Source organism: Hylaeus anthracinus, unplaced genomic scaffold, assembly GCF_026225885.1.
Source record: "Hylaeus anthracinus isolate JK02 unplaced genomic scaffold, UHH_iyHylAnth1.0_haploid 11989, whole genome shotgun sequence".
Taxonomy (NCBI): Eukaryota; Metazoa; Arthropoda; class Insecta; order Hymenoptera; family Colletidae; genus Hylaeus; species Hylaeus anthracinus.
In genome coordinates this window covers 15,708,181-15,734,790 of record NW_026534337.1, presented here as the reverse complement: position 1 = coordinate 15,734,790, position 26,610 = coordinate 15,708,181, and the positions used below count along the sequence as shown (strand labels likewise).

Below are 26,610 nucleotides of genomic sequence, written 5' to 3'. Positions count from 1 at the left end.
TCGACAAACTCCCACACGAGCGATAGATAGCACCTAATACCTTCCTGGCCAAACAACCGACACCTTGGGCTCGTGCCTGAGCCTCCCGTCGGTGTACTACCGCTGCCAGAAGTTGTGCCGTTGCAGAACACTTGCCGCAACCATGTTAAGAACGCGATACCTTTTCGCGTGCTGCTCTGCTCGACTCTTTTCGCACGATTAACCGCTATGACGATTCGTTAGACAGAAGTTATATGCTATATGCCTGTTCCAACCGTGATCTCTTTTGTTGACAATGAGAACTTTTGATAAATACCTGTGACAAGGAATTTAATTGGAAACCAGTCGCGCGTTGGTGTGCGTTAAGTTTTCATCCCTTACCTGAAACAGAAAGAAAAAATGTAGTTAGCGACGGAGAACATGAATTTTATTTTCAGGTTGTTTCTGTATTTGGATTTTAATTAAATTAACGAAGAGCGGTTTGTCCGTGCAACTATTTGGTGCGAAACGTTACTAAACATTGGAATGTTTTGCTACGGGATGTACTTTCATTTTCTTTCTATTCAGGATTACCATTATAAATTGACCAATCTGTACTCCTGAGTTTTTTTTTTTCGATGCCCCTGTGTATTTGCCTATCTTCCGAACCGTGGGAGTTGTTGCTTTGACACGTCAGCTGTGCGTTTCGAAATCAAAGAGCCAGTATTTAACTGTACCTGGATGTACAAAAGATTCGAACCTCTAAAGCATTATCGCATGCCTCTATACTCCCAACCAAGCAACCTGTAGAAAGCTAAAAGATAGGACGAGCCAAAATGAGCTCGAAGGTTTGAGTTCTTTCGAGCGAAAGCTCTTTTTCCACGAAGGTACACCACCACCGTGCCTTTTGCGACTCTCTTTTCCTCCTATCCGGACTACTTGCCGACCATTTCTGCTCTTCGAGGTAAAAGCTAAATGGTTTAGCAAAGAAAAGTCTTTTCGAATGGAACATTCAAGATTCAAAGGCCATCGTTTCAATGGCTCGACGTATTAACGCTACTCGATGCTCGCGCGAGATAAAACTGTCGTTCGTACGCGTTTATCCTCTATTATCGTGCGACACGTACCGCGCGGAGATTCGACGTTGCGTGTGACATCGGTCGTGCAGAACCACGGGCTTATTAATTGCGCCCCGAGAGAAGAAATCAACTGGTTGTCGCCTGCCGTTGTCAAACGTACGCCACGGTAAGTTAGCGTTAAGCAAACTGAGATGGTAATCCGATTTCCATTTCACGGGAATCCAGCGACCGACTCGTGGATCGGTCGGGCCAGCAATTTCTAGAGCAGTCGTCGCGGCGTTGGTCGGAAAAATCGACTGGTATGTAAATTTTTCGAGCGAGTCGTTAACTTACTCGTGGATAACGTTCACCGTGTCGAGCATCGGTGTTTCGTCGCCCGACGGACAAAGTGCCGGTTGCAAAGCGCGTCTAGCAGTTGCAGTTTTCATGCAATTTGTATTACAGCTGCGAGTACTCGGTAATTCGCCACCGCGCGCGCTTGTACGTACGTAGCGCTCGCTAATGAGGCTACGAACGAACCACGCTACTAACGAATAGTTAATACGTGCAAAGCGACGTCGAAATTCCCGCAAACGAGGCAAATTTTGTCGTGACCGGTCGATCGTGCAAGAAAATTTTGCGGCACGTCGTCACTTGTAACTCAATTAATTTAAGGGAAAGGGTGTCAACTATGCCCCCAAATACAAATACGTCTTGCGGTGGACCATTCGATAGCTTGTAAAAGAAAAGCAATACGTGGTAAGTTTCGAGTCTGTATCTCGACTTGGTCCTGCGTACCTCCAGTTCTCTAGGAGCACGAACGCGTATAAAAGTACGCTCGTGTTCCACGCGAAACAGAATCCAAATTCGAATACATACTCAGCGATCCGGTTCAGCGATATGTTTTCCCCCTCGCGATTTATAAACTTGAACGAAAGTAATATATCGTCGAAAACAGGTGTAATCGGTCGTATAAATAGTAGTATGTACAAAACGAAAATAGACAACATCGTTACAGTGGACATTTAATTATCGATTCGCCATCCAGTATTAAACGCGATTCCTACCGCAACCAGCAACGTGCAATAATTAGTTGTGCCTCTGCTAATTGAAATACAAGTAAATGTATTTAATATAATTACGTCACAAAAGTATACCGATCGTAATTTAACGTTGTCACGGATGTGCGTGGAGTCGCAAACGAAAACAATTATACGACCTGGAGATAACAACTCGATAAGCCAGATTGCCAATTGTCGATGTTAATTGCTCGAATGATTCAATAGCGCCGTAACGATGGACTAATAAACCAACGAATCACCGAAAAACGAACGAAAGGGGTAGCGTCGAAAGTAACGTCGTCTCGTTTAAAAATTCACAATCAACGTAAAAGAATTCCGTTTTTAAATCTATGTAGTTCACCGTCGACACGTTTCGTATTATCGCGGCCCATTACGCGCCATTGTAATGAACACAGTTGAACGTTAACAACGTTGACCTTGAGCCGAATGAGGACACCATTTCGAATATCAGTCATTTACCATCGATGTTCGCGTTCCCCGTTGGGGGAAGGGGGGCAAACGTAATGTCTATAATAGGGAAAAGTAATCTTACTCGAGGAGATGCGTAATTACGCGTAATCATTGCGTCGCGTCGTCTTTGCTCTAGACACTGAGAGGGTTGCACCGCGTCTCTATTATTTTTCTAGCCGCTCTCTCTTTGCGTCAACCCGGCGGTTGTTCGTGCGGAAATAAGCGATGGAAATAATGCCAGCGGCGATGGGGGAGAGAAGTACAAAGAAGGACCGGCAGCGCCGCTAAAAGGGAAGCGAAAAAAGGTGCATGCGAGCATACATCTGCGAGAGGAAATGAGGACCGGGGAAAGAGCGAGAGAGAATAGAGGGAGAATAGACGGCTTAGAGGCACAAGCGAAGACAAAGACAACGGATATACCACGCATTGAGACAAGACAAAGACGGTATAAAAACGAGAAGGTCGGAAAGTAGTTTCGAAAGTAATGCGTACAACGTACGCGATAGTGAGAGACAAGGGAACACGCAAAGGGCGTTGAAATATAAGCGTCTCGTTATCCGGAGCTCATAATTAACATCCGTTGCACGGTCAGGCAAAGATGAACTTCGCCAATTTTACGAGTCAACGCGAGTGCGATACGCGTGCCTTAAATAGTCCGCAAGACCTTTGATGACGTGGAACGCCGTCGAAACGTTCCACGATGGAACAGTTGGCCGATCTAGGTCATAATTAACTCTAAAATTTTTATTTCAGAGTCCGTCTATCTATCGGTTCGTGATGTATTAAGACATCGTGAACAACTCTTATCTATGTATTATAAATGAAATTTACGTCAGTTATATCGAGCACGTATCCCACTCTTCACCGACGAATCGCGACGTATTTCAACGGCCGAACAAATTTTCCGGCTGAATCATTTCCACGGTAGTCCGCGAGGAACGTTTTTCTCGCGAAATTGCTGCTGGCGTTTCTCTTTGACGCTGTCACGGAACTACGAGGGTCGAACGTTCATGGGGGAAGTTAAACCATCTCCACCATGGATTATAATGCGTACGCAAGGAGAAAGTAAGACGATGTTGAAGCGCAAACGTCGAGCTATCTCCCTGTAATTAATTTTTGCTGTCTTCTCCGAGATAAACTTTAGCAATTACCTCGTTACTGGCTGCTCCACGCCGCTCCGCGTGTCTGCAGCCCGCGTTACCGCTCCACCACCCGCGGTACAAATAGCGATTAATTTTACAAATTCATGTCCCGATCTGGAGGAGCAGAACAGAAATACGCGCACCGCTAAATGGAACCTCCTAGCCCAGTAAGCGTCGTAATTAATTTACATTCTTAGCCCGGCGCAGAGCCGTGTGCTATTACCGACATCGTTATCAAGCACGGCGGTCGACAAATCGAAATAGAAATCATTTAATAAAGAAATTGTATACGTTACACGTATCATTAGCTGGAACGCGCCTGATAAGCCCGATAAGTCGCGAACCGTTTCTTCAACGAATCACAATCGCGACAACGCGTACATTCGCGTCAAACCAACTGCCGACATTTTAATAGTAGCAGTTTACGCGGTTAGTTCGCGTAATTGCGACATTGTAAGGCATGTAGGTGGTATATAGGAGAAAGTACTTAAGCTCGCATCAGCTTTCCACGGTCGAGAGTCTGGTAATTGCCTTAATTACGACCAAGTCCGACTTGCCCGCTTATGCATGACCGTTAGTAAATCCTTTTTTACCTTTGTTTTTTTTCTTTTTCGTTCAAGAGAACGTAAGCAACTAGGACGGGAGCCGGTCAACGTCAAAGGCGAGAAACAATTCAACGAACTTACGGCTGAAATGTCCGTTTTTTCAAATATCTGTGTTCATCGCTCAAAGAACGGTTGAAATTGCTTGTGCGCGGAAAACGTTGAATTCTTTAATCGCTACTCTACTCTTGATTTACAAAGATCCGAAAGTGTACAGGCAACCGCGGAGAGTTTACGGTGCATGCTGATAAGGCGAAAGTACTAAAAATGGCAGGAAATCGAGATGACGCGGCTCGAGAGAACAAGAAGAGGAGAAACGCAAATTTCGTTCTTCTCGGACTTAATACGGCGGGTATTTATTCGTTTCCGCGAACGGAAATTGAAACGTTCCGAGTAGCAGGATCTTCAAATGTAAGCTGACCCAGGGCAAATACCGGACTTCGAGGGCTGCTCGGCCCCTTAAAAATCTCCAAAGGCGATTAATATTTAATGTCGCGAGAGCTACGAATCGCAGCCGAGAACATGGTTTGCGGAGCACTAAACGCCAAGAAGAGCCTCGTGGAATTATCGCGAGCAGTTAAAGGATCGCACAAAGGCAAAAACTTGCGGAGAACTTCGTCATTCTCGGGCGAATTACGTAACAGCCGACGCTATCTTCGACGGAAGAGGATTAGTCGACCGGAAGTGAGAATTTCCGATCGCGAATATTTCCGTCGATCGAGCGTTCGCATTCGTCACTGTCGATCCATCACCTTATCGAACTGGACTAATGGCTAACCGTTTCTATCGGTGACGTTTATTTGCAAATAACGAATGGAAACAAAAATTCCATTAGGTTCCACTGTTGAATGCATCTGTAAGTTGACTACGATTTTCGACTTTAAGTAATCGCGAAGCCGTTACTGTGAAAGTCGAGATTGTCCAAACTTGTCATTCTTTTGCGACATTCTTTGTTGTCCTGTCTTCGATTTAAAGGAGTGAAACACAGAGAGGATTGAACAAATTATTTTCAAAACTTTTCCGGCAACTTGAAGAAACTCCGGAACAGAAGGCTCACGAGTGCTCGAGAGGAGATGACGAGTCCAAAAAACAGCCCGGGGAACGACGAAACCCAGTTCCTCGCGGGTAACTTCCCTCTGTCAGTGGATTATTTAATCGCTTGTACGCATAATTACTCTCTAAACTTGAAATACGGAATTCGCTCAAGTTCGACGGTCCTCGTTTTAAAAAAATGCCTAGAGACGGCTTTAAACAGGCTTCATTTCGACGAACATTATTTCCCGTTAGAAATTAATCAGGACTCCATCGATCGTAAAGAAAATCTCGACGTGTCGCGGGCGTTGAAACAAGTGGTTGCTCGCCGTTAAAGGTAGGCGGCGAAGATGGTCTCGAATTGGCACGAAAATGTTAATAGCAAAATTATTCAGCCTTGAAGTTTGTCACGCGAGTGCGATTCTGTGTACGAGGTCCACTCGGAACCGAGCCGTTATTAGCATAGTAGCTTAGCTTCGCGTGTACGGCAACCGTGAGCACGTACACCATCGTAAGAACAACAACCACACGTCCCAACTTACTGGAACACGCACCTATGCGCCTATGGGGACCCATAACTGCCTAATAACGTCTCGTTCCTTATATCACGCCCACCCGCAACAATTGCAAAACTTTGTACCTCTGACAATTAACCTAGTCTCCGAAAATCGTTTCAAGGAATGAAAAAAAGAAGTAGATGCGCGGAATGTCGCGCGTTACAGGTATAACATCTTGGTTGCAATGATGAAATTTTATTAATTCTTCCTCGATATTTGGAAAATGACGCAAGGGTTTCGATAGTTACTAAAAGGTATTCTGAAAGTGATATGAATAGATTTGCGGTGACAAAATTTTATTTATATCGCGAGTCGTGAATCATAAGACGAAGAATAACTTTCTTTTTGTATTTTATACTCAGTCGTGCAGGTCGTGCCAGAAAGAGCTTTTGGAGTCACTTCCAGAATTACAGAGTGTATCGTTATCGCTGTACATCCGTTAGCAGTAGTATTTGGGGAAAGTGGAAAGAATGGGCACGTACGGGGTCGGCTAATGAGCGGTTGACCGCCGAAGATTCATAACGCGGAAGTTAACCGTCGGAGGTTCGCGCGAACCGCTAGATAAAACCGCACACGAGTCGAACTGCATCAGCAGCCCTGTAGTTATTAAGTAGCCGAGCACGCGGAGAATGGAGAAAGGATATAAGGAAGGATGGAACCGAAATGGCGAATAACCGGTCCGACGCAAGTATAGACGCTGGAGAAATTGGGTTAAGACGGCACCACCGGGAACAGTTTCGGATTATCTTGCACATGTTACCCGACTACATTTCCTGGAGCCCAATGAGCTGCCGGTTCCCACCACTCGAATATTCACGATCGATGTCGCGAATAACTCGCTAGACGACATCCGGTGGGATATATATACATCGGGCGCCAAACAAGGAGAAAAGAAATTTCATGATTTATCGGCGGCAGTTCTGATTTATAGCGACCGCACGTCTGCGCTGCCTTCTGTTTTATTTCCTCTGTCGTTCACCGCGTTGAACGCTGAAATACGATACCAAAGCACGATTTATTCGAATTCTGTTTCATTAATGGAACGACCGATCGATGAAATCAACGATTCTAAATTAATAAATAAAATAACGTGGTCTCCGCTCGACTTTTGTTCGATTCGGCAGTAGAAACTAATAAACCCGAGAAAAGAAGATTGCAAGATGATCGTTCTTCTATTAAAGATTCCAGTGAAAGAACGAGTTTGATAAGCCGTGAAAGCAGAGGAGGTGCGATCTTCCGTTAGCTCATGACAGTTACGAGAAACTTGGAAAAAAGGACCAATACGAAAAGCGTCGTTTACGTCGCTGCAACATTTTCTTGAAAAATGTGCTTAAAATGAGACGATGCGCGCGAAACCTCGCAAGACTTTATATCGTCCGAAAATAACAGCGGCGATATAAAAAAATAACTCCGACGATGTAAGAAATTAGCGCGAGGTCTTTCGAAATATTGAATCATTTAGTAAACAGCGAGAGAGGGAGAGTATTCCGCCGAGTGAGTCAAGAATGGAAACAGACGACACTCGTTACTGTACGAGCGTGAAATTTATGCATACTTGAGCGAGTAACCGGCCAGGTTGGACGAGAGCAAAAAGGGAGGAAAGTCAGTCGGTGCTCTGTGTCACGAGTGGAGGCGCACGCTGGAACTCATCCCCCTAGTTTGCGCGCCTCGCTCGAGCGAAGTTACTTTGGTACCGTAGCCGAGAAGTCGACCGGCCTGCCGAACAGGCCAAGAGACCGAGAAGAGAACGGCATGCCGGTGGGATGAGTTTGCTAAATGCGACGGACCAACCTATGCATGCTAATGCCTATCTTACGGGCTTGCTAGCTCTAAGCTTTACGACACCTGAACCTGTGGATCTCGAATCCACGACCGATCGAATCGCCTCGCCTCCCCAGGTTAGATGGGGCCTCGACGCTCTTTGCTGGTCAAAGAAGCCAGCGTTTTACTCTTGATATTGGACGTCAGCCATTTGCATTAAATACCTTCGCACGTTGGATGGAGCATCGACTCTCGCAATGATTACGGAGAGAACGCTAATCGCGCCGGAAACACGTACGAAATTGAACGCTCGCCTACATTTTAATACCGTATCGATGTTCGTGGGACGTGTCATTCGTCACTCAACGAATGACTATCAAATAATTAGAGGGTAATTTTTCTTTAACACTTTCCGTGCTATTGCTTTATTATCTAATGCATATTAAAATTGACAACCTTTTAAAAACAAGTTTATTTAATCGTAAAAGCGTGGGTCGTATACGACCCACGCAACCTGACCGGAAAGTCTTCAAAAATCGGTCCGGCACGAAAAGTGTTAAACAGATAACGATCATGCCTCGACTACGTACAAATTTCGGGGGTTGCATTATTCGTGAATATTCACTATCCTATAGTGCACGTGTGACTATTTGGTAAAATGTGGTTGATCGATAAAAGAACATGGAGTCGTGTTACCTTGTTCCGTTGTTCCTCCTTCCGCAGAAGCAACCGGAAGTGCTCGGTTGGTAGCGAATTTTCAAACGGCCGGATAGCGCTATAAGTAATGCGAAGCAGGGGCTCACGATACCAGTAGTATTCTCGTAAGCCGGATTAAACGGATTAAGCGGCTGTCTTCGTCCGGGTTGTTCCTTAAGCTCACGCACGAGGTTTTGAGTTACACGTTAAGGATCGTTCCTTACTTCCAAAGGGCGTTTGCGAGTCAGAACTGGTATGAAAAAGCAAAAAAGAACAAACAGCTATATAACGCGAGTCGTTTCGGCAAATCAGTTGGCTCGGAAGAAAGACGAAGCTGTCTCGATTCATTCCGACAAATTTGAAAGGTTGCAAAAATAAAGCGCAACGGATTTAGATCGTGCGATAAAATATGAAAGATCACCGATAGGCACTTTATTTCCGCAAAACTTCGGATCGTTCGAAATGCGTCGGTTGCCGAATCTTTCTTACCAGAGGTAAAATTAACGGGAAGCATAAAAATAACATCAGAAGCTAAAACGCACTGTTGCTAAATTGTATTGCGAAATTATACGTATCATCACCTGGACGGGCAAGTGTTTGTTACAGAAGTGCAATATTAAATACTCGAGATTGCGCCGTGAAATTTATTATAAAAACGATTTCATGAATTCCGCTTTGAGATAATGCACGTACTTTTATTACGGCGTAGGTATCGTTATTAATAACGAAAAGGCCAGGTATTTAGTTGAAAGATAAAAGGACGGGAAAGCACGTTTTGATAGTTAATTTTATACGAGAAGGAATGCCGAAGATGAGAGTGAGATCCTGCTCTTCTTGCGAACGTCTCCACGACCCTGTCTCTTTCTCTTTCAGGCTACGTGAGAAGATTCCACCTTCCTACTGTCTTCGTTCTACGACCAAACTCTCCACCTTATTCAACGCGTACATCCTAAGATCGTACTACATACTTCGAATCCACCATCGTCGACCGAAGTCTCGGGAAGAGATTCCCAAGGGATACTGCCTCTGACTAGGTTTCAACGTAAGGAATTGGAACGCAGGGATTAATGTTTCGCAATTAGAGATCCAACGGTGGATTCGCCGATATCATGGTCGAGCAACGTTCAAGAAATCTCGCATCGACACGCGTGTTTCTGCGTCTTCGATCGACGCGTCCACGAAACTGAGCAGTACTATTTGCGCTTTGGATCTCTCCTCTTCGCAAAATATTTACCGGAGCTCCGCGGAATGTACTTGATATTCACCGACAACGCCGTTATTAAACGTGGCGTTTTTATATCGTACGTCCCCCCCCCCCCTCTCCCCCTCCCCCCGTCGCGATAAACCCCAGGGATGCTAATAAAAAGATAATAAATACTTGAGCGTAAAACTCGACGAGAGGAAAACTTTTTTCCTCGATGCACCGTCCAAGACGAGGAACAACTTCGGGAGCAAACTTCCAATCTTTAACGTTATCCTTCGCGAGAGAAGAACACCGGTCGTTGTTGTCCTGACGAAATCGAACACAATTTACAAAACACCATACCTTTCATCTCTCTGCATAGCGATCTTTAATTCAGCAATATACAACACGAAATCCAATATTCCCGTGCTGGTGAGTTTTCTACAACTATGTTTGTCCATTGTCTCCATGACTCAAGGAAGCACTTAAATGGAAGGACAGAGTTCGACTCATTGACCCGGTGCTCTTCCAGGATCGTCGGTTCTTCTCCGTATAATCGAACCTATATTGAATTCTATTCAATCGTACATTTGCTCCTGTCATTCTCATACTTCTAGGCGAACTTTTTATTCTCCCGATCGACGACCGGTCACCCGATTATTTAAGAATGCATACAGTCGATCTTGAGGTGGCTCGAATGTTCGGTGTTCGAGAGCCGTCGCACGTCATAGCGTAACATGGCATTAGGGGGCCAGAAACCGATGCGAAATTACAATTACAACTCGTAAATTATTTACGAACACGCGGACCGACTAGAATGGACGTTGCAAGGGGATAGGGAAACGAAGAGGAAGAAGTGGGAGAGGAATATAGGAGAGAGAGAGAGAGAGAGAGAGGACGAAGGGTATCGTCCTGGATCGAGGGTGCTGCTAGTCGGGTCAAATTGCAACAAATTAACCGCGTTAATCACCCCGCGGTGGGACTTGACTTTTCCCGCCGCTCGAATAACCGGATGCCAGCAGGCCGCCATCGACGGAAGCACAATTATTGACCGAGTCGCCACCGAGAACCTGACGCTTTTTACGTCCAGCTATTCTAAACTCTGGACGGGTCAACGGGGACGCGGAGCGCCGGGACGCGTTAAAATTTTTAAGTTTACGCGCTTGCTCAGCCGTTACGTCGCCCGTTAAAATCGGTCAACGGAGGCTGCGACTGCTATTTGTATTTTTTTCCATTTAATTTCATTCCGTTTTGACGTTCTTTTGTACCTTTAACATCGACGCCCATAAAACACGGCGCGTTATTAAATTCATAAATACATCGTCGTGATATCGAGGGCAATCGTATAAATAAAAGAACAGGAGGAAAAGTTGGTGGCGCGTAGTCTCCGTCGTACGGGGGCAGAGAAAAGAAGGCCACTCGGAAATCAATCAAAAACATCGTAAAAACCGAATGACCGGTATCTTCCCCGCTCATATATATACGGAGAAAAGAAAAGTAGAAGAACGAATCTTTATTCGAGAAAAACTAGTTCGGTGGATTCCTTTCGTGCCCGAGAACTCTTCGGGCGAATTCGTCGGTGGTCTCTTGTTCTACGTTGATACACGTCGCTAACAAGGGACGTTCGCGAATCCAAAAATTTCGAAAATGTTGAAACATCGTGCGCAGCGAAGGTAGTTTATTCTTAACGCAAAACCATTTCACGCTTGCGGTGTAACACGGTTTGAGAGGTGAATTTACCTCTCGGAGAGAACAATTTTTTTTTCTTTTCATTCTAAATAGCTGCAGAATTATGGTACATCACAGAAATATCGTATAAAGGTTCAAACTAAAGTTTCATCTTTTGTTCGCGTTTACGTAACTGTATTCAAAAACATGTCTCTTCTCAAGATATCTCCAACTTTAATATTTGAAGGGTAATTTCATCCCTTCGGACCTTATTATAATTACAACGAAAAATAATATTGTGTTAGGGACGATGTACTCTAATTCCACGCAAAATTTCAACATTTTTCGTATTTCTGGGTTCTCTACCTTCCCTTGTATTATAAGTAACTCACGTCACTCGTGGCATCATTGAAGCGTTGAATGTTACTCGCTGCTAATGGCGGAACTACATCAAACGTACTTTGCGCCCGCTCTTGTACTCGTTGTCGTCGTTTAATATTTCACCGTTTATACCATACACGAGTTTGTGTAAAATCGACGCCTCCGCTAGCATCGGCCGGATGGCGACGATGTTGGCACGACGCGACGGCACAGTTTCCATCGCCAAATTATTGCCAAGCTGGCGCGGCTTACCATGGGCGTCAATTGCACGCCAACATCGATAAAATTAACGATTACACGATACACTTATCGAACATTCGTTCCCACCTACCGGTAGCAACGAAAACTATTTGAAAAAGAATATCGGCCAGTCGGAGACTGTCGGTCTTCGCGAAACAACGCGTCGTCACGTCTAGCCTCCAAAAACGAGTAATTTCGTAGGAATTTACCACCAGGTTAACGGAGAAACTTTTCCAATGACAGATAGCTTTTCGTGTCGATTCGAACATTTTTCCGCGATATACGCCAACAATTGCCGAACAACGCAATGCAATTGCCGCTGAAGGAATCGGAGACAGCTCACGTGCAACGAGAAATATACACGCGTTAGGAGGCAGGGAGATCGAGAGTTGGAAAGGTGCAAGAAATAACGCACTGGCCGTTCTTTCCTTGCGAAAACTATCGCAATTCTTTTCAGTTCATTTCGTGTATTGGAATATCATGAAAACAGACTTTATGTGCTCGCTCGCGATACAACGTCGCAGCGCGAGAAGAATGGTAGCATTTGAGAAATGGCGAGCGTGCAGGGCCGAAGATGCGAAGAGAGCAACGTTGGCGTTGCCTCTTCGTCGTTTGACCGTAAACCCGAAATCGAAGAATGCGCTACTCCATCAGCAGTAAACTCTCGCATACTTTTTGTCCCCCGAAACGCCTTAGGATCTGTACACTCGTTTACAACCCAACGTGCTCCGAACGATCGCCGTGAATCGAAAAACTATTGTCGCGACTAAAGAGGACCCTCCACGTGTAAATTCAACTTCCGTCAGACATTATTGTCCCCGATATGTAACGAGTAGGAACACTTTTTCGTTATTTAACTGCACCTTCGACTCGCGAAGGCGACGATCACTCCAGCACTATCACGGTATGCACACGTACTAGTGACGTTATCGAGTAGAAGAAAGATCAAATAAGAGAAAGCAAGAAGCTATCAGGTAAAAGAAAAAAAAAAAAAAAACTGGTGACAGAGAAGGATGGAGGAACAGAAAGTTGGCTGGAAGAGGGAGAAGTCTCGCAAGGCGATATATCGATAATCGATTTTCACGAAATCGACTGGCAAGTTCGTAGCACGAGAGCGATATCGCTTTATTACTTCGCGAACGTTTATATATTATTCAACCACCTAATTTATCCTTGCTGTCCGAGCGTTTTGCACGCTCCGCGCGTTTCTTTTCGTTGTGAAATTGGGAACAAATTACGTTGTGCTTTGGAACGTCGATCTCGAAAGTTTAAAGAAACGATTGAACGCGATTCTTGGGACATCTATCCACGGTTATCTACGATCTTATCCGATATTGATTATTTTCGCGTCAATAGTATAGCGCGTGTCGATCTCCATTTTCGAATGTGAAGAAAATTCGAGGCAAGTAGCGGCTTTATCCACATCTGTACACATTACGAGAGGATCCACAAACAGACATAGCGCAGTTGCAACTCAATTGTTCCTTTATTTTACCGGTGTCGGAAGCTTTGTAAACTCGTTCAACTTCGCAGGATCGCCCGAGGAAACGGATCGTGGAAAGCATTCGCCGTTCGACTCGAAAGGTACCTTTTTCCTGCCTGCGACGACTAGTTCCCGTATTTGCAAACATATTTCCCCTCGCAGGAGGAAAAACAGTTTCGTAACCAGCGAAATTCACTTGGTCGGCGAAAAGTAGACGCGACGTGGCTTTAGCAGGGCAAACGCGAGCCCTGAGCAAATGAAAAAGACGAAACACCTCGTTGCATAAGTAATGCGCATCGTTTGCGGATCGCGATGTAAACTGGTGCGCCGATATATCGCCCGCGTACATCCTTGCCCTCGGGGTTAAAGGTTCTATGTACGAAATGACTCCGTCTCCAGGGGGATGATCCAGCTTCTCACCCGCGTATTTTTCCCACCGTTGTTCACTCCAGGTTCTATGAATTTCAACAAATCGTACGCGCACATAAAGTGACAACACGAGGGAAATTGTCGACATTCCGAAAGAAATTACGTATAGTGCGTAGGCGCACGAACATCGTCGGAATACGATCGTACAGCCAGAAAAGGGGTCAAGGGACAAATGGATTGATAGAAAAGGCAGCCAAGGGAGAAAACAAATTTCCATTCCCAATGGAGACTTGTTTTTTGGAATTCGATGTAGCACGCTCTCTCTCGGAATCATCTAACCAATCTTGTTCTCCGATACGCATCCAGATCGCACAAGTGGCAAATACCAGCTCGGTCGAGCTGGGGTGCACGAAAATATAATAAAAATAGAAACATAAAACGAGAGATCGGGGTGGGGGGGGCCAAAACAATGCCGGCGTATCCGCGAGGCACCGTAAATTTCCACGCAGTCTATACTCGTGCATTGTACAATCGAGCAGTCGACATAATAACACTTGGATACTGACCGTAAATTTACTAGCCGGGGATAGGTACCACGGATTAAACCGCTATTGGTATTCTCTTCGAGTAGGATACCAGACCAACCTTCTCCCCTTTCTATATGCGCGTATTCACCGTCATAGAGGTTGGTCTCAGCTCTAGTACTCTTGGCTTCGTACGTCGCGGCTTTACGCCCGAGATTGTCGTTTTCATTCCTGACTGCTAATCAAGCGTTCGCGGCTTCCTAATTTAACAAAATTGCCACGCGTAATGTACTCTTCGTCGGAAGATTCGTCGAGCAGCGATGTACAAGGGTGGCTCGTAAAAGAAAATAAGACCAACGCCCGTAATTGTTGGCTGCGTAGTATCGATTTGTAAGTGCGTTGGAAACGGTGAAAATGTATCGTGCTAGCGTTGCTCCGATCGTTGGAACATATCGATCGATGTAATCAAGACCGATCGCGCACCGATTAAACTTCTCTGCTGAAATTGTTTGCATTTCATCGCGTTAAATACTCGCCGCTCTTCGCACGTTCTAGTCCGGTGAAGTGGTCAAAGTTTCTTAAGTGTATTCCACGTCTCGTTTTCTCATAATTTCAACCTTTTACAGGTTCATTTGTAAAATACAACAAAAATTAATATATACAAGGTAAGCAACGTAGAACGTGGCAGATTTCTTCATTTAGGTTGATAGATCTACGATCTTTAGGGTCAATCGCCGTAAATGACACGGAGTTATCGAACTTCCGATGCAACACGATGATTCATGACCGGGAACAACGAGAGTTGACCCGAGACAAGAAATTCGATCCCACTCGGATGAAGGGGTTTTCGATGAACCATCGATCGATCGAATCCCTCCAAGAAACCGGTTGGCCAATGGATACTAAAGGCGCCGTTCAGAAATCCCGAAGTCATCGGCAGCAGGAATCGTCTTGGCTCTCGAAGACTTTAGACTCGCTTGGCTAGATAATGCGGCTCGCGTCGTGTCGGTCGGTTAGAATCCCGCCAAGTTCTTGCTCGTTCGGTATACTCCTCCTCGCTCGAGAGGAATTCCCAAAATTGCCGGCGTTTCCACGAACAAAGACACAGCGGGCAAAGTTTCGATTTCCGAGCTGGCGAGGATCTAGGAACACGAAACGACAACACCGCTCTGCTGCCCCAATTAAGAATCCAACGAACAATCGTAAAATCAAACCGTTTAAGTTTATTACAATGCTATATTCCCACCCGTCTCGCACTATATACTAAGTCGATCCACTAGTAACGTGGTCTTTCCGAGGACTGTGCAATCGATAGACAAAATTGAAGGGTCATCCCCTAAATTTTCGCTTCTATTTTTCACTTTCCAGAAGGCGAAATATATTTGTTTTCCGATTGTCTATTGTTCGAGGGTTGGCACAGAAATAAAAGCTAAAAATAATAAACGGGCCGCAAAATTTACAGACTCCGCGCGCACGCGAGAGTTGGCGAGATTGAAAGACAAGTGACAGCTGTTAATATTTGATAAGGTTATTTTGTTACTACCCACCAATTTCATTGCCTCGCAGCATTTTCATCGCACTCTCCCTCAACTTTTCAAGTTGTGTAACGGGACATATTTATTCTGTACCCATCTATTTCATCACCTCGCAACATTTTTCACCATCAAACGAGACGTGAATTTCGGCTGTTCGAAAATAAAAAGATTTTCAATCTTAAAATCTAATGGATGTTTGACTATCTGCTTTCTACCTTGCAGAGATACTGACAGGAGCTGCATCAGGTATGTACTTATGGGACGACCTACTAGCATGGTGTATTATTACACAATGCCACAACATCGCAGACATACATATGTCATGCTCTATGACGCGCACTCCGACCAGCCAAGTCAAATGCCAGTCGTCTAAAAAATAATCTAGTACATCTGCGAGGGGTTTACAGCACCGAATTCTACCTATATATGATATCAATCGAACGACCTTTCCTAAAATATATCGCTAGAATGAGAGCATGACGTACACGATTGCAGAAACCGAAATCGATTATTTCTATATCTGGTTGTTCTCACGAACTTTCCTTTTCGCACAAACGAAGCAACTAAATTTCTTTTCGAAACTTTAAGATGTACCTACGATTCAAATTACGTGCCCTTTATCGAAACATGACTTCTTTTTACCCCTGGGGTTACCAAGTTTTATCAACTTCTTCGGTCCGACCCTGTACGCAAACATCCTATGAATTATGAAGCAGCAAGGACATAAATATAAAATAACATATTTCACAAACAAAAGTACACGCGTAGACGTACGAGGGTACGTGATAGGCAAGAACGTGAATCCGACGCAATGATACATCACCGTAATGAAACCGCGGGACGACAAGTCTCTCCCCGTATCGTACATTCGCTCCCTCCGAATCTCTTGTACACGAATGTGATTTTCCTCTCGCGGCGTTTCCTTCATTCTCCTCCACGTCTACATTCCTCGAACACTATTGCCGGAATTCACGTTCCCGCTACATCTTATAAATCATGGTTTACCTTTGTTTCCCCGAACGAAGTCTCGAGGAAAACACGGGCCAATCGGCTCCGCCGATACCGCGGCGCAGGATGGAAATCCTATTCGTTATGTCCCACCGTTGACTCGACGAAATCTCGGTATTAGCCGTAATTGAACCGCCCATGAGATAAAACAGGATCGCGTAGCCACGATCGGAGTTTGCGTTTGTCGTCGACGTATCGAGACAGGTCATGGGCTTCATAGAAAATTATTCGAGCGAACAGCGGAGAGGTTAACGAACCGATAGATCATCTTGTGACGACGAGATCGTGACATCTTCTAAAAACACATCCGCGCCACGTTAGCGTCCAAGATAGTCGAACTCGAGACGCACCGAGCACGCAAACTCCGAATGTTTCCCGTGTAAACACGAGAATAATACGATTCCCCGGCTGCAACTTCATTCGAGCGCGCGCCAACTTGACGCAATAATGAACTCTTGCGATCCTGTAGCCAGTCCTCGTTTCGAACTACTTAGAACTTAACAGGGCGAACTTAACCATGAGAATCCTTCGAAAGTGGAGAGGGCCGAGACATAGATCGTCACCGTCCTAACGACACCTGAGTGCGTCGTTAAGAGTTCGCGGGGAAGAAAGCATCCCCGAATCGCAAACGACCGGTAAAGGGTAGACGGAGAGAGGGCAAGGCAGGGCCGAGAGAATGGAACCAGCATTGGGAGATCGCGCAGGGGGAGAAATCGAGAGGGCCGGGTGCTGGCACGAAGGGAGCTGTGTAGGGCCAGGTTCATGCATATGCCACAATCTCATTTGACTGCATAATCACATGCTGGCCCGCGGGGATTAACCGTGTCAACAAGTTACATATTTTTCCTGTCCTGCGTCTCTCTTTTGTGCGCGGTCGACAGCGGTGGTAGTCGCGCGATCCATTGTCTCGTCGCCGATTCGCTCGCCACTAATTCGCGGCAATTGTTTGATTCCCCTATCTGCCAACGGTAGTTCGGTGTCAGGGGACCCTACGATACGAGAAGCCTGTAGCTGTTTTGCCGTAATCCTTCGCCTGACACATTCAGCTTTCTATGGAAATAATCCAAGTGAATATCTGACACAGCCTTGCTGGGACTACCGATACTCCGAGGGCAAATGAAACGCGATATCAGGCCTACTTCTTGTAACGCGACAAAGTTCTGCCATGAGTTTACAAATTATGGAAATTCGATTTCACACGTTCAAAGCACCGTAACGTTTCACGAATTCAACAATTTTTGTTTACAACGACTAGCGTAATTTACAATTTATAGCAAATAAAAGAGGAAAAGAACGACAGTTTTCCACGTTTTTAAATTCCTTTTTTGCTACAAATGGACCTTTTACCAGGGGTTTTGCGCGTTTACATTAAAAGAGTTTTTGAACGTCCATTCTGGCATTAATTTTACAGCGAAACAAGCAGAGGTTTTCGCGCTTTTTACACCTAGCTTAATCGGTGCAAAACATGGTTACTTAAACACATTGACAAAAGAAAACGGGAGCACAGAATCCGTTTTTATATCTTACGATAGGCGTCACCGCGATGCACGTATATTCGTCGACAATACGAGAAGGTTGAATAATATACCCGTCGCGATCGAGGATAGGTCTCGTCTCCGAAGCCTCGGATAACCTACATTCGAAAAAGATCGAAGAACGGGGTCACTTTCAGCCGTGGTACGACTTTGATTTCGCTTTTTGCGTCTATAACATCTATGCTCTGACTGCATTTTCAACAATCGCATAACCCATCGCTCGACTCGACTCGAATAGAAGAGCAATAAAAACGCGATTAAACATTTCTTCAACCTTTCCTATGCGAACGAAAGATATATCCGGTTCGATATCGCTGGGTTGTATCATATTTGCGTACCAAGTATCTCTTGACGGCAGTTGGAAGATCGTAGACCATTCCGTTGACTAGAAACAGCTCGCATCGCTCGAAGGACAAGGATTCTATTTGGAAAAGTACGATAAATATCAAAGCGTTCAACGCATTATTTTTCAATACAAGGAACCCGTGAAATTAATGAAATTTAACGGAGCAACGATACCGTTCGATACTTACAGTGTTATTAGATCATCCGTACGCGACGCCCAGCAGATTTCAATACATAAGCAGTTTACACCGGAGGATTGCTGGTTCAGATTCCATTTGTTCCGCCTGTCACTTCATGACGTATGTCCCATCCAGCTCGACGTTCGCTCCACCCTTTCCGTAACGTATTACAACGCTTTATATATTACATGTATTACACGCGTCTACCCTGCTCCTCCGGTTGAACAGCACATGCGAATGCAAGCTCGCACGCATTGCGTCGGACGTCCAGAAATATTGTGCGAGATTTTTCACCGCGATTTTCCCTTGTTTAATACTCGTAAACAGAGACGGGGCGAAAAATAATTCGCGGCGAGTTTCGGTGCGATTTGTGTGACGCCCCTTTCCATACGTTGTGACAGGGGAACCAAGTTCTCGACGAGTTCGCAAGTAAGCGTCTTAACATCATGAAATTTCGGAGATACTCGATTAGAGACCGAGGCAATACCAGTCTTCCGAACATCCCTCGTAACATAAACAAGGGTATCCTCCCGGTCCCCGAGGATTCCGGCGACAGGGAGAGCAAGAGGCGGAAGAGAGTTTACTGGACGCGAGTCCTCCAACGACCTCGCCAAACATCGTTAATGAACGCAGCCGGTGCTCGAACGTAGCGATCCGACCGGTGTCTTCGAACTTTCAACAATTCACATTAGACATTCTTTTGGAAACGCAGCAACGTTACATCCAACAAACGGAAATTGAATTCACCTTCTGTTTGCGAGATGCGACATTCGAGCTAAATGGTTAGGAAATAACGAGAAAGGAGTAGGACGAATGGTCCCTGTTCCCGAGATAGCTCCTTCATAGGGGAGACATCGTGACGGAGACGAGTGTTTCACTTATCTCGCGATCACTTAGAAAGCAATCCTCCGCGCGGTGGTTGCAACCCTTCCTAGCAAGATTGCATATCTTCGCGGCACAGCTTTCGCGAGCGAATCCCTTGACGGTGGCGTTAATAACGCACCCGGAACGTATACGTATGGTTTTTCCAGAGCATACCCGTCTCGCCAGCATCGTTCATCCGTTTCCCCGGGCCTGCACACATCTCTACTCTTCCCGAGTTTGCGTCCTGCTTCTTCTACCTCTTCCTTTTCCTTTTCTTCCACGGTACATACCGCATATCAGGACGTGAGTGCTCCACGGCCACGTAGCTAATTATCCCCAAGAGCGTGCGGCCCTGAAGGTGATCTATTCGCGGTAGGAAATTTCTGCGAGCGAGACAGCAGCGGCTCCGGCAGAGATGGCAGACCGGAGGAAGGAGATAGGGGGCGGTCTGCACGACGGGGAAGAAGGAGATACTCGTTTTCGCGGAATGCAAATGAGAGGTAGAAGAAGAAGAAGAAGAAGAAGACGAAGGAGGGAGAGAGAGAGATAGAGAGAGAACCGAAAGGAAGGAAGGAAAGCGTCCGACTCTCTCCGGTGTTCAGCGCAAGGTACGGAGCACAGGCTAGAACCACCCCCAACGACCAAGGGAGGCCAAGGGAGGAATGAGAGATGTAAGGTAATTAAAGCGAACGTGCACCACCTTGTAGGAGATTTAAAAGCTCGTAACTTTTTATGATTTACATTCCTTTCATTTAGTCGCACGTTCCTACGGATAGACTCTTGCTGCCGTTCCATCTTCTTCCTCTCACACCTTCGTTCACGGTTTCCCTTCTATTTCTTTTTCACCATCCCGTCCTTCGCTCCGGTTTGCAATCTCGAGATTACGCGCGACAAGTTTGCCCCGCGCTTTCGTAACGCGAGTTCCCAACTTTAGATCTTTCCTTCACCGGCGCTCCTCGATTAAGCTTCCCCGAGAGCGACGATTAATCGAATATCTCCTTGTTGTACGTTCAATCGACGGTTAACGCTTGGTTCCGCGTTACGTGCGACCGACTTCGCTTCTTTCGCAGCGGCCGGTACGTCGCGAGTTCCGTTCATCGACGATCCAATGCTTCTTACAAACAAATCCGACTGCTCTCGATTCGGAACAACGGCTAAAGTATTCCGTTATACGCCATACGTTTCGGCTCATCCCGTCTTCTCCGCGCGAAACGCTATTCAATTTCTGATCTAAGACGTCCGTGTACCGTTAGACGTAAATGGATGCTTATTGCAACGCTTAATAGCAACATCGGGTAACTAATGTCGTCAACCGGATTCGTCGAAACTCCGAAGTTTACCAACGTGACGGTTGCACCGTCGGTCTCTGTATCGCTTCTTCCACCAATACGGACGGAACTTGGGCGAAGCCTCGTGATGATTTCACGACTCCTCCCGTATAACTGGGATTAATCACGAGCACGCTGTGCGGCTAGAAACTTAGACCAAGACGGGTTGATCGAGTTGTATTATATTATACGAGCATGTGCACAGATAAATCCGCACGGGAATGAGACCGCGTCTCCCTTATGTACATACATAATACAACGACACGGTGAAATTAGGCAAAACCAACTTTGGATGCCAACTTCCCACTTCCGACCTTGTCTTTTCTCCCTATAGAAACCTCGTGCACCGACGACCGGCCGTCTCGTCTGTTCAAAGACAATAGGAATATTAGAGATGCACTCTGAACACGGTTGGCATAGTTATCGATTAACTCGAGCGTACCGCACTGACAATAAGCCTGCGTAGAACAGTGGCCAGGATATGTGCTCGATCGCCGATTCACAGTATTACCGTTGCTCTCTGGATGTAAATGACCATGTTAACGAATTTATCGTCTTCGACGGCGCACCGTTGAGCGCTGCGCTTTCGGGATCGAAGACGACCGTCGCACAGTTTGTTTTAGTTTAACGTTTCGCGATTGGCCGACCTAGGGGCGAATGGTGAGATCGAATAATGACATTTATGATAGTTCTATGCTTCGTTCCGATCAACGTTTTTTACTTACTTTTGGTTACTGCTATGTCGTGATGGCTATTAAAAAATGTCTCGTAAAAAGAACTTCCTTTTATATTCAATTTTGAGAGAAGTGACATTTTTTCGATTCGTTTATGCGACGAAACAACCTGGAATGGCGTGAGCTTAATAGCAGGCCCTAAATAAATTGTGAGATTCGTAGAAAAAATAGCCCACCGACAAGTAGGGAGTCTCTGTTGGATTTACGTCGACCACAAAGTGTTAATGGAAGAAACGAACGAACGGGCCCGGGGAAATCTGCGACGAACGTCGGCCGCAATAACGATCTATGAAAATTTAATTCCCATTTCTCTGCTCGAAACGTTCTCTCTTCCATCCCCTATCCACCCCGCCCGTCCTCGTTACGCCGTTACGTAATTTCCATGGGCAACGATTTCGCGCGCAATTTCCGCGTAATTGTGCATTTAAAACCGAAAGAACAACCCTCGATGTTCTTTCACGGTATTAATAATCGTGTCGTTTGATTTAGCAACCCGCTCACGGCAAAATCAATCTCAGCCGTTGAATCGAAAAGTGCAAGCTCTCCCTTTTTAAAACATTTCGGCGGAATCGACGCGTGATCCTGAAAACATTTCGCGACAGCTGTAATGAAACATAATTTCCCTTAGCTTTTTTTGTTATATGTACATTCAGATCGGATCAAACCTGCTTTGAAACGTGTATTTTATATTATCGAGCGCATTTGAATGCATTTAAGCGTGTAAAAAGGTACGCATTTGCCTTTTCAGAAAAGTTTCATTTCATGGACAATGTATCGGAACTTTTCTCTTTGGAAATGATTCCATTCACACGAGTTTTCAAAATTATAGTATAAATTCTGCTTTTCGCCACAGAGTATATATGTTTTCCTACGCGATATTTTTATGCAATTTTTGTTTCGTTACACTATGTTCATTGAAATATATTTACCGCATAGTAAAACAATTGAATCTATTCTATTTCTGTAAACGGTATAAATGTAACCGAGGAACAAAGCGTGGAGCACCCCAATAATTAATAGGTTGCTGTACTTCGTCGATATTGTTCGAGGAAACAAGTACAGGGTGGAAATAATTAAAATCGACGAAGAGCAAAATGTTCAGCTGTGAATCAAAAAATGTGAAATCGGAGTAATACAAAACGGATCGGATTGATTTGTCGCGAAGCCACGAGCGATCGCGCCTTTCCATCCGTCATTAAAATATGCATCGATGTACGCTCCCCCGGATGAATCACCAATCGCGGATTCGTTTTTCCAATTTCCCACGAACCGCGTCTGCAGAGATTTACGCGTGACGTCGACTCGTACCGTAAATTCGAGGAGGACGTTCGGAGATTGTAAAGAATGGAGTAGCCCATCCACGGCCGCGGATATTGTCAGCAATCTTGTCGTGACTTATCGAAACCGATTAAAAAATTCAGCCGTCGATTCGCCCGATGTTACCGGTAACTCTCGTTACGATAATTATTATCGTTATCAAAGGACGCGATGTTGGGACAGTAATAGCAACGATACGTTTTCGTCGCATACAGATGAAAACTGAGAACAAAAGAGAAATGCGCGTTTAACTGTAGCGTACAAGGACTTCAAAATAATAAGCTATTATTAAATCTAATTCCGAAGCATAGTTAGTCTTCGGAAACTGAACGCTGATCATTTTCGTACGACTGTTAATCGATAAGAAAAGACGCGACATGATTTGTTCGTTTCGTTGTTATCGAAACTTATCTTATTATTAACGTGGACTCTCTTAATTCGATTGGATTGAAAACTGCTACGTAGGTTGGGCGAATCTCGGAAACGAGGAGGACCCCTTAAGAGTATTGGATGATAAATAAAGGAATTTTATACTTCTACAGAACGGGTAGAGATAGATGTCCATGAAGATACACTATCGACTCTCGATTAAACGACGACTGACGGAAGGCTGCTCTCACGGTAAACCACTTATCTACTGAAATAATGAAGAACCCATTTCGATGACCAAATATACAATAGTTGGCCGAATTTGGTTCAAAGTTCACCAGAGACCTATAAAATATTAGCAATCATTTCCATCCGTTGCTACAGAGTATAAGCCGAAGATATATGCGCAACGAATAACGAACCGATAACGTCTTTGGCTTGCAGCCTGTGTTTTCAACCGTTAGTCTGCAAATTTCGTCGAGTAAAATTGTCTGGAAGCACGGATAATTGGCCACGAGCCTGAATAATTGAACGTTTCGCGCGAATGTCGGAAGGTGAAATAATCGAGTACGTATCGCAGCCGATTGGATATAGACGCGCCAATATTTAACTTTAATTCTATTCATAAATCTTGCCTGGCTAAAAAACGTACTAATTCATGGCTTTGTTAAATCGACCAAGACGATAAATTCGACGGTCGGAAAGGGGTCAGAGAGGTTCGCGGCGTCGAATGTTTTATCGATTTTATTGACACGGTCAACGTTATTTCGCTGCAACACGATGATTCTTATATCGTAATCGCAGACAGCAGGGAATCCACCGTATCCGGACTAGTTTCTATCTGCTGACCCCGCTGGTTCGCATAACCTGCCTTCGAACATAAGAGGCCGAGGTATATTACGGCAGCTTAAAGCAAGCCCTTATACCGTAGGCGTAATCCCAATCTTCTCTCCTTTCCGTCGACCTGTCAGCCGGGTTAACCGACCGGCGAATTAATTAAACTTCTATTTACGATATCGATGAATCAGCGATATCGCCGAGGAGCGTCTGCCTGGTTACCAATGCTTAAGGAGCGACGTAATAAATTTTCAAAAAGTGCTCCGCCCAAGTGCTTACCTATCCTTTTCCCCTAACCGCGCCACTCCTGATTATCGGGGCTTGTTCCTTACTTGTAATAAAAAGACGAATCGAACAGGAGGGTGTTCCCACCCGGAGTTCCTTGCCCGATAAAATAACGGTAAACGTCATATCGGGAAATATGGTCGCATTTCCATCGACTTCCGCGCGGATTAAAGAAAAAAATTCCATTGAAATCTATTTTGTAACGACTAACGTGTGATTTTACAAACCGAAGTCATGTAAAGAATTATTTCCTGACTCTTCCGTATTCGAGTAATCGAAACGGTGATCAAATAAGGTCAACTTTATATAGCTGCATCTAATTTTATATGCCACCTTATTTCCAGATAACCAATGTCCCACCTAGTTCGTATTTAAAAATCTTTTACTAATAATCGATAAATAGCACGTTGAAAGTTATGAAAGTTGAAGAGTTTTAGCGGGATTTGAACTCGGGTTAAAAAAGTTGCCACACAACTAACGCTGCCATTACTCTGTAACCGCTTTTGTTGATGGGGCTCGTACGGAACGAGCAAAATTTCCCAAATTTTACCCTCTTTTTTCTGAAAAGTTTACGGCCGTATTTGGGTAACATTGTACCTACGGTTTTCGTAGGTGTAGAGCTGCCATCCCATGTCGATTTCTTCGACATAGGTGTCCGCCACTACCGACCTTTCCCTTGTTGGCAATTTCTTAGACTGCCTTTCGTAGTACGGGAATTTTAATATAAATATCGTGCACGTGTAACGAACAAACCACAGACGAAACAGCGCTGGGGAGCAACTGTTAATCACGCTTGGCCGCCGTACAACCACGGCAAACGAGAACTGCAGGTACGTATTTTGCAACGCTTCGTGAAATACACGCTACGACCCCAGGGATTTACAGAATACATGAAATCATTGATCGGTAATTTACATCATGGATGAAAAAAGAAATAGACACGAAAGAGGACCAAATAAACTACCGCTGATCGATGAATCTCAATCTCGACCCGATCGTCAAGAATAAATTATACAATGTAAACCTGTCAAAACTCCGAGAAGATGGAAATATTAGTTATTTTTTTTTTTTTTGTTTTGATAAAAAGAGTTACCTGTTTAAAAAGTGTTCACCATAATCCTAGGCCGAGGACTGTTTGGAGGGTGAATTGCGTGCGGCCCGATATCACCGCGGGATTTAATATTGAAAACGCTGAATCGATACCGCCGCTCGCTCACCGATTGACGATAATAACAATAACAAATTTCCGGTATTCGCTTAAAACTCCGGCGTAGATCATCCGAATCGCGAGCAGTAATTTATTTTCGCAGGCCAGCAACATTTTGCCACGGGGAGCGTCGAGAGGGGATGGCGAGACCGTGGACGGGTTCGGAAAGTGGGGAAAAATTTGTATCCGTCGTGGGAATTACAGAAACCGAAGCTGGGCAACGGGATCACAATGGCGGCTGGTTAAGACGAATGAAAGTAGCGCGAAATTCAACGCGAAAGAGAAGAGGAGCGAAGGAATTTTTCCTACGGAGAACAAAATGCGCTCGAGGAACAAAGAAAGAAAGGGGAAACTAGAGGTATGTTTAATGTCTGGCGGCCTCTTAATAAAATCCTTCGCGCTTCAAGGAGCAACGCGAATACGAGTTACACCAGGGGGTTGGTGCTTAATAGAAATTTACGGACCGACGACAACGGGGGATAAACATTGCCGAAGGTTTCAACCGGTATGACGAATTATTAACTCGTTCGTTGACCGTGCGACGAGTAATGGACGAAAAAGTCTGCTCACGGAACGAAAAGCCCCCAGCGGTATGATTCCATTGAAAATGTTGACGTTAAAACGGTACGATATCCAGTGTGTCAAAGCACCCCGATTCTAGCCTCTCTCCTCGAAAAGGATTCCTTTATCCAGGATATCGGTCGAACCGGACACGATTTTCATAATAAAAATTACTAACGATACATGGAATGTCGATACACCCCGTGGCGGCGAGAGAGAGAGAGAGAGAGAGAGAGAGAGAGAGAGAGAGAGAGAGAGAGAGAGAGAGAGAGAGAGAATCGTATCAGGGGAAAAAACTCGTTTCCCTGTTGCAACGCTAC

The 26,610-nt window shown here is 45.1% G+C and overlaps 1 protein-coding gene across 4 annotated transcripts in view; it reads right to left on the bottom strand.

Annotated features, from left to right (window-relative positions):
* The window catches only part of LOC128887495 (zeta-sarcoglycan), a 137,713-nt gene that overhangs the window by 90,641 nt on the left and 20,462 nt on the right, over positions 1-26,610 (bottom strand). Inside the window, exons 1-2 of one of the 4 annotated variants that reach the window (XM_054143474.1) lie at positions 11,582-11,600; positions 296-360 (exon numbers count right to left, since the gene is read on the bottom strand). The exons of 2 other annotated variants lie outside the window; for them this stretch is intronic. The gene's annotated coding sequence lies outside the window, so the exon portion shown is untranslated. Of the gene's footprint in view, positions 1-295; positions 361-8,338; positions 8,589-11,581; positions 11,601-26,610 lie in introns of those variants that run through there. One more of the 4 variants, XM_054143472.1, reaches the window with a different exon arrangement.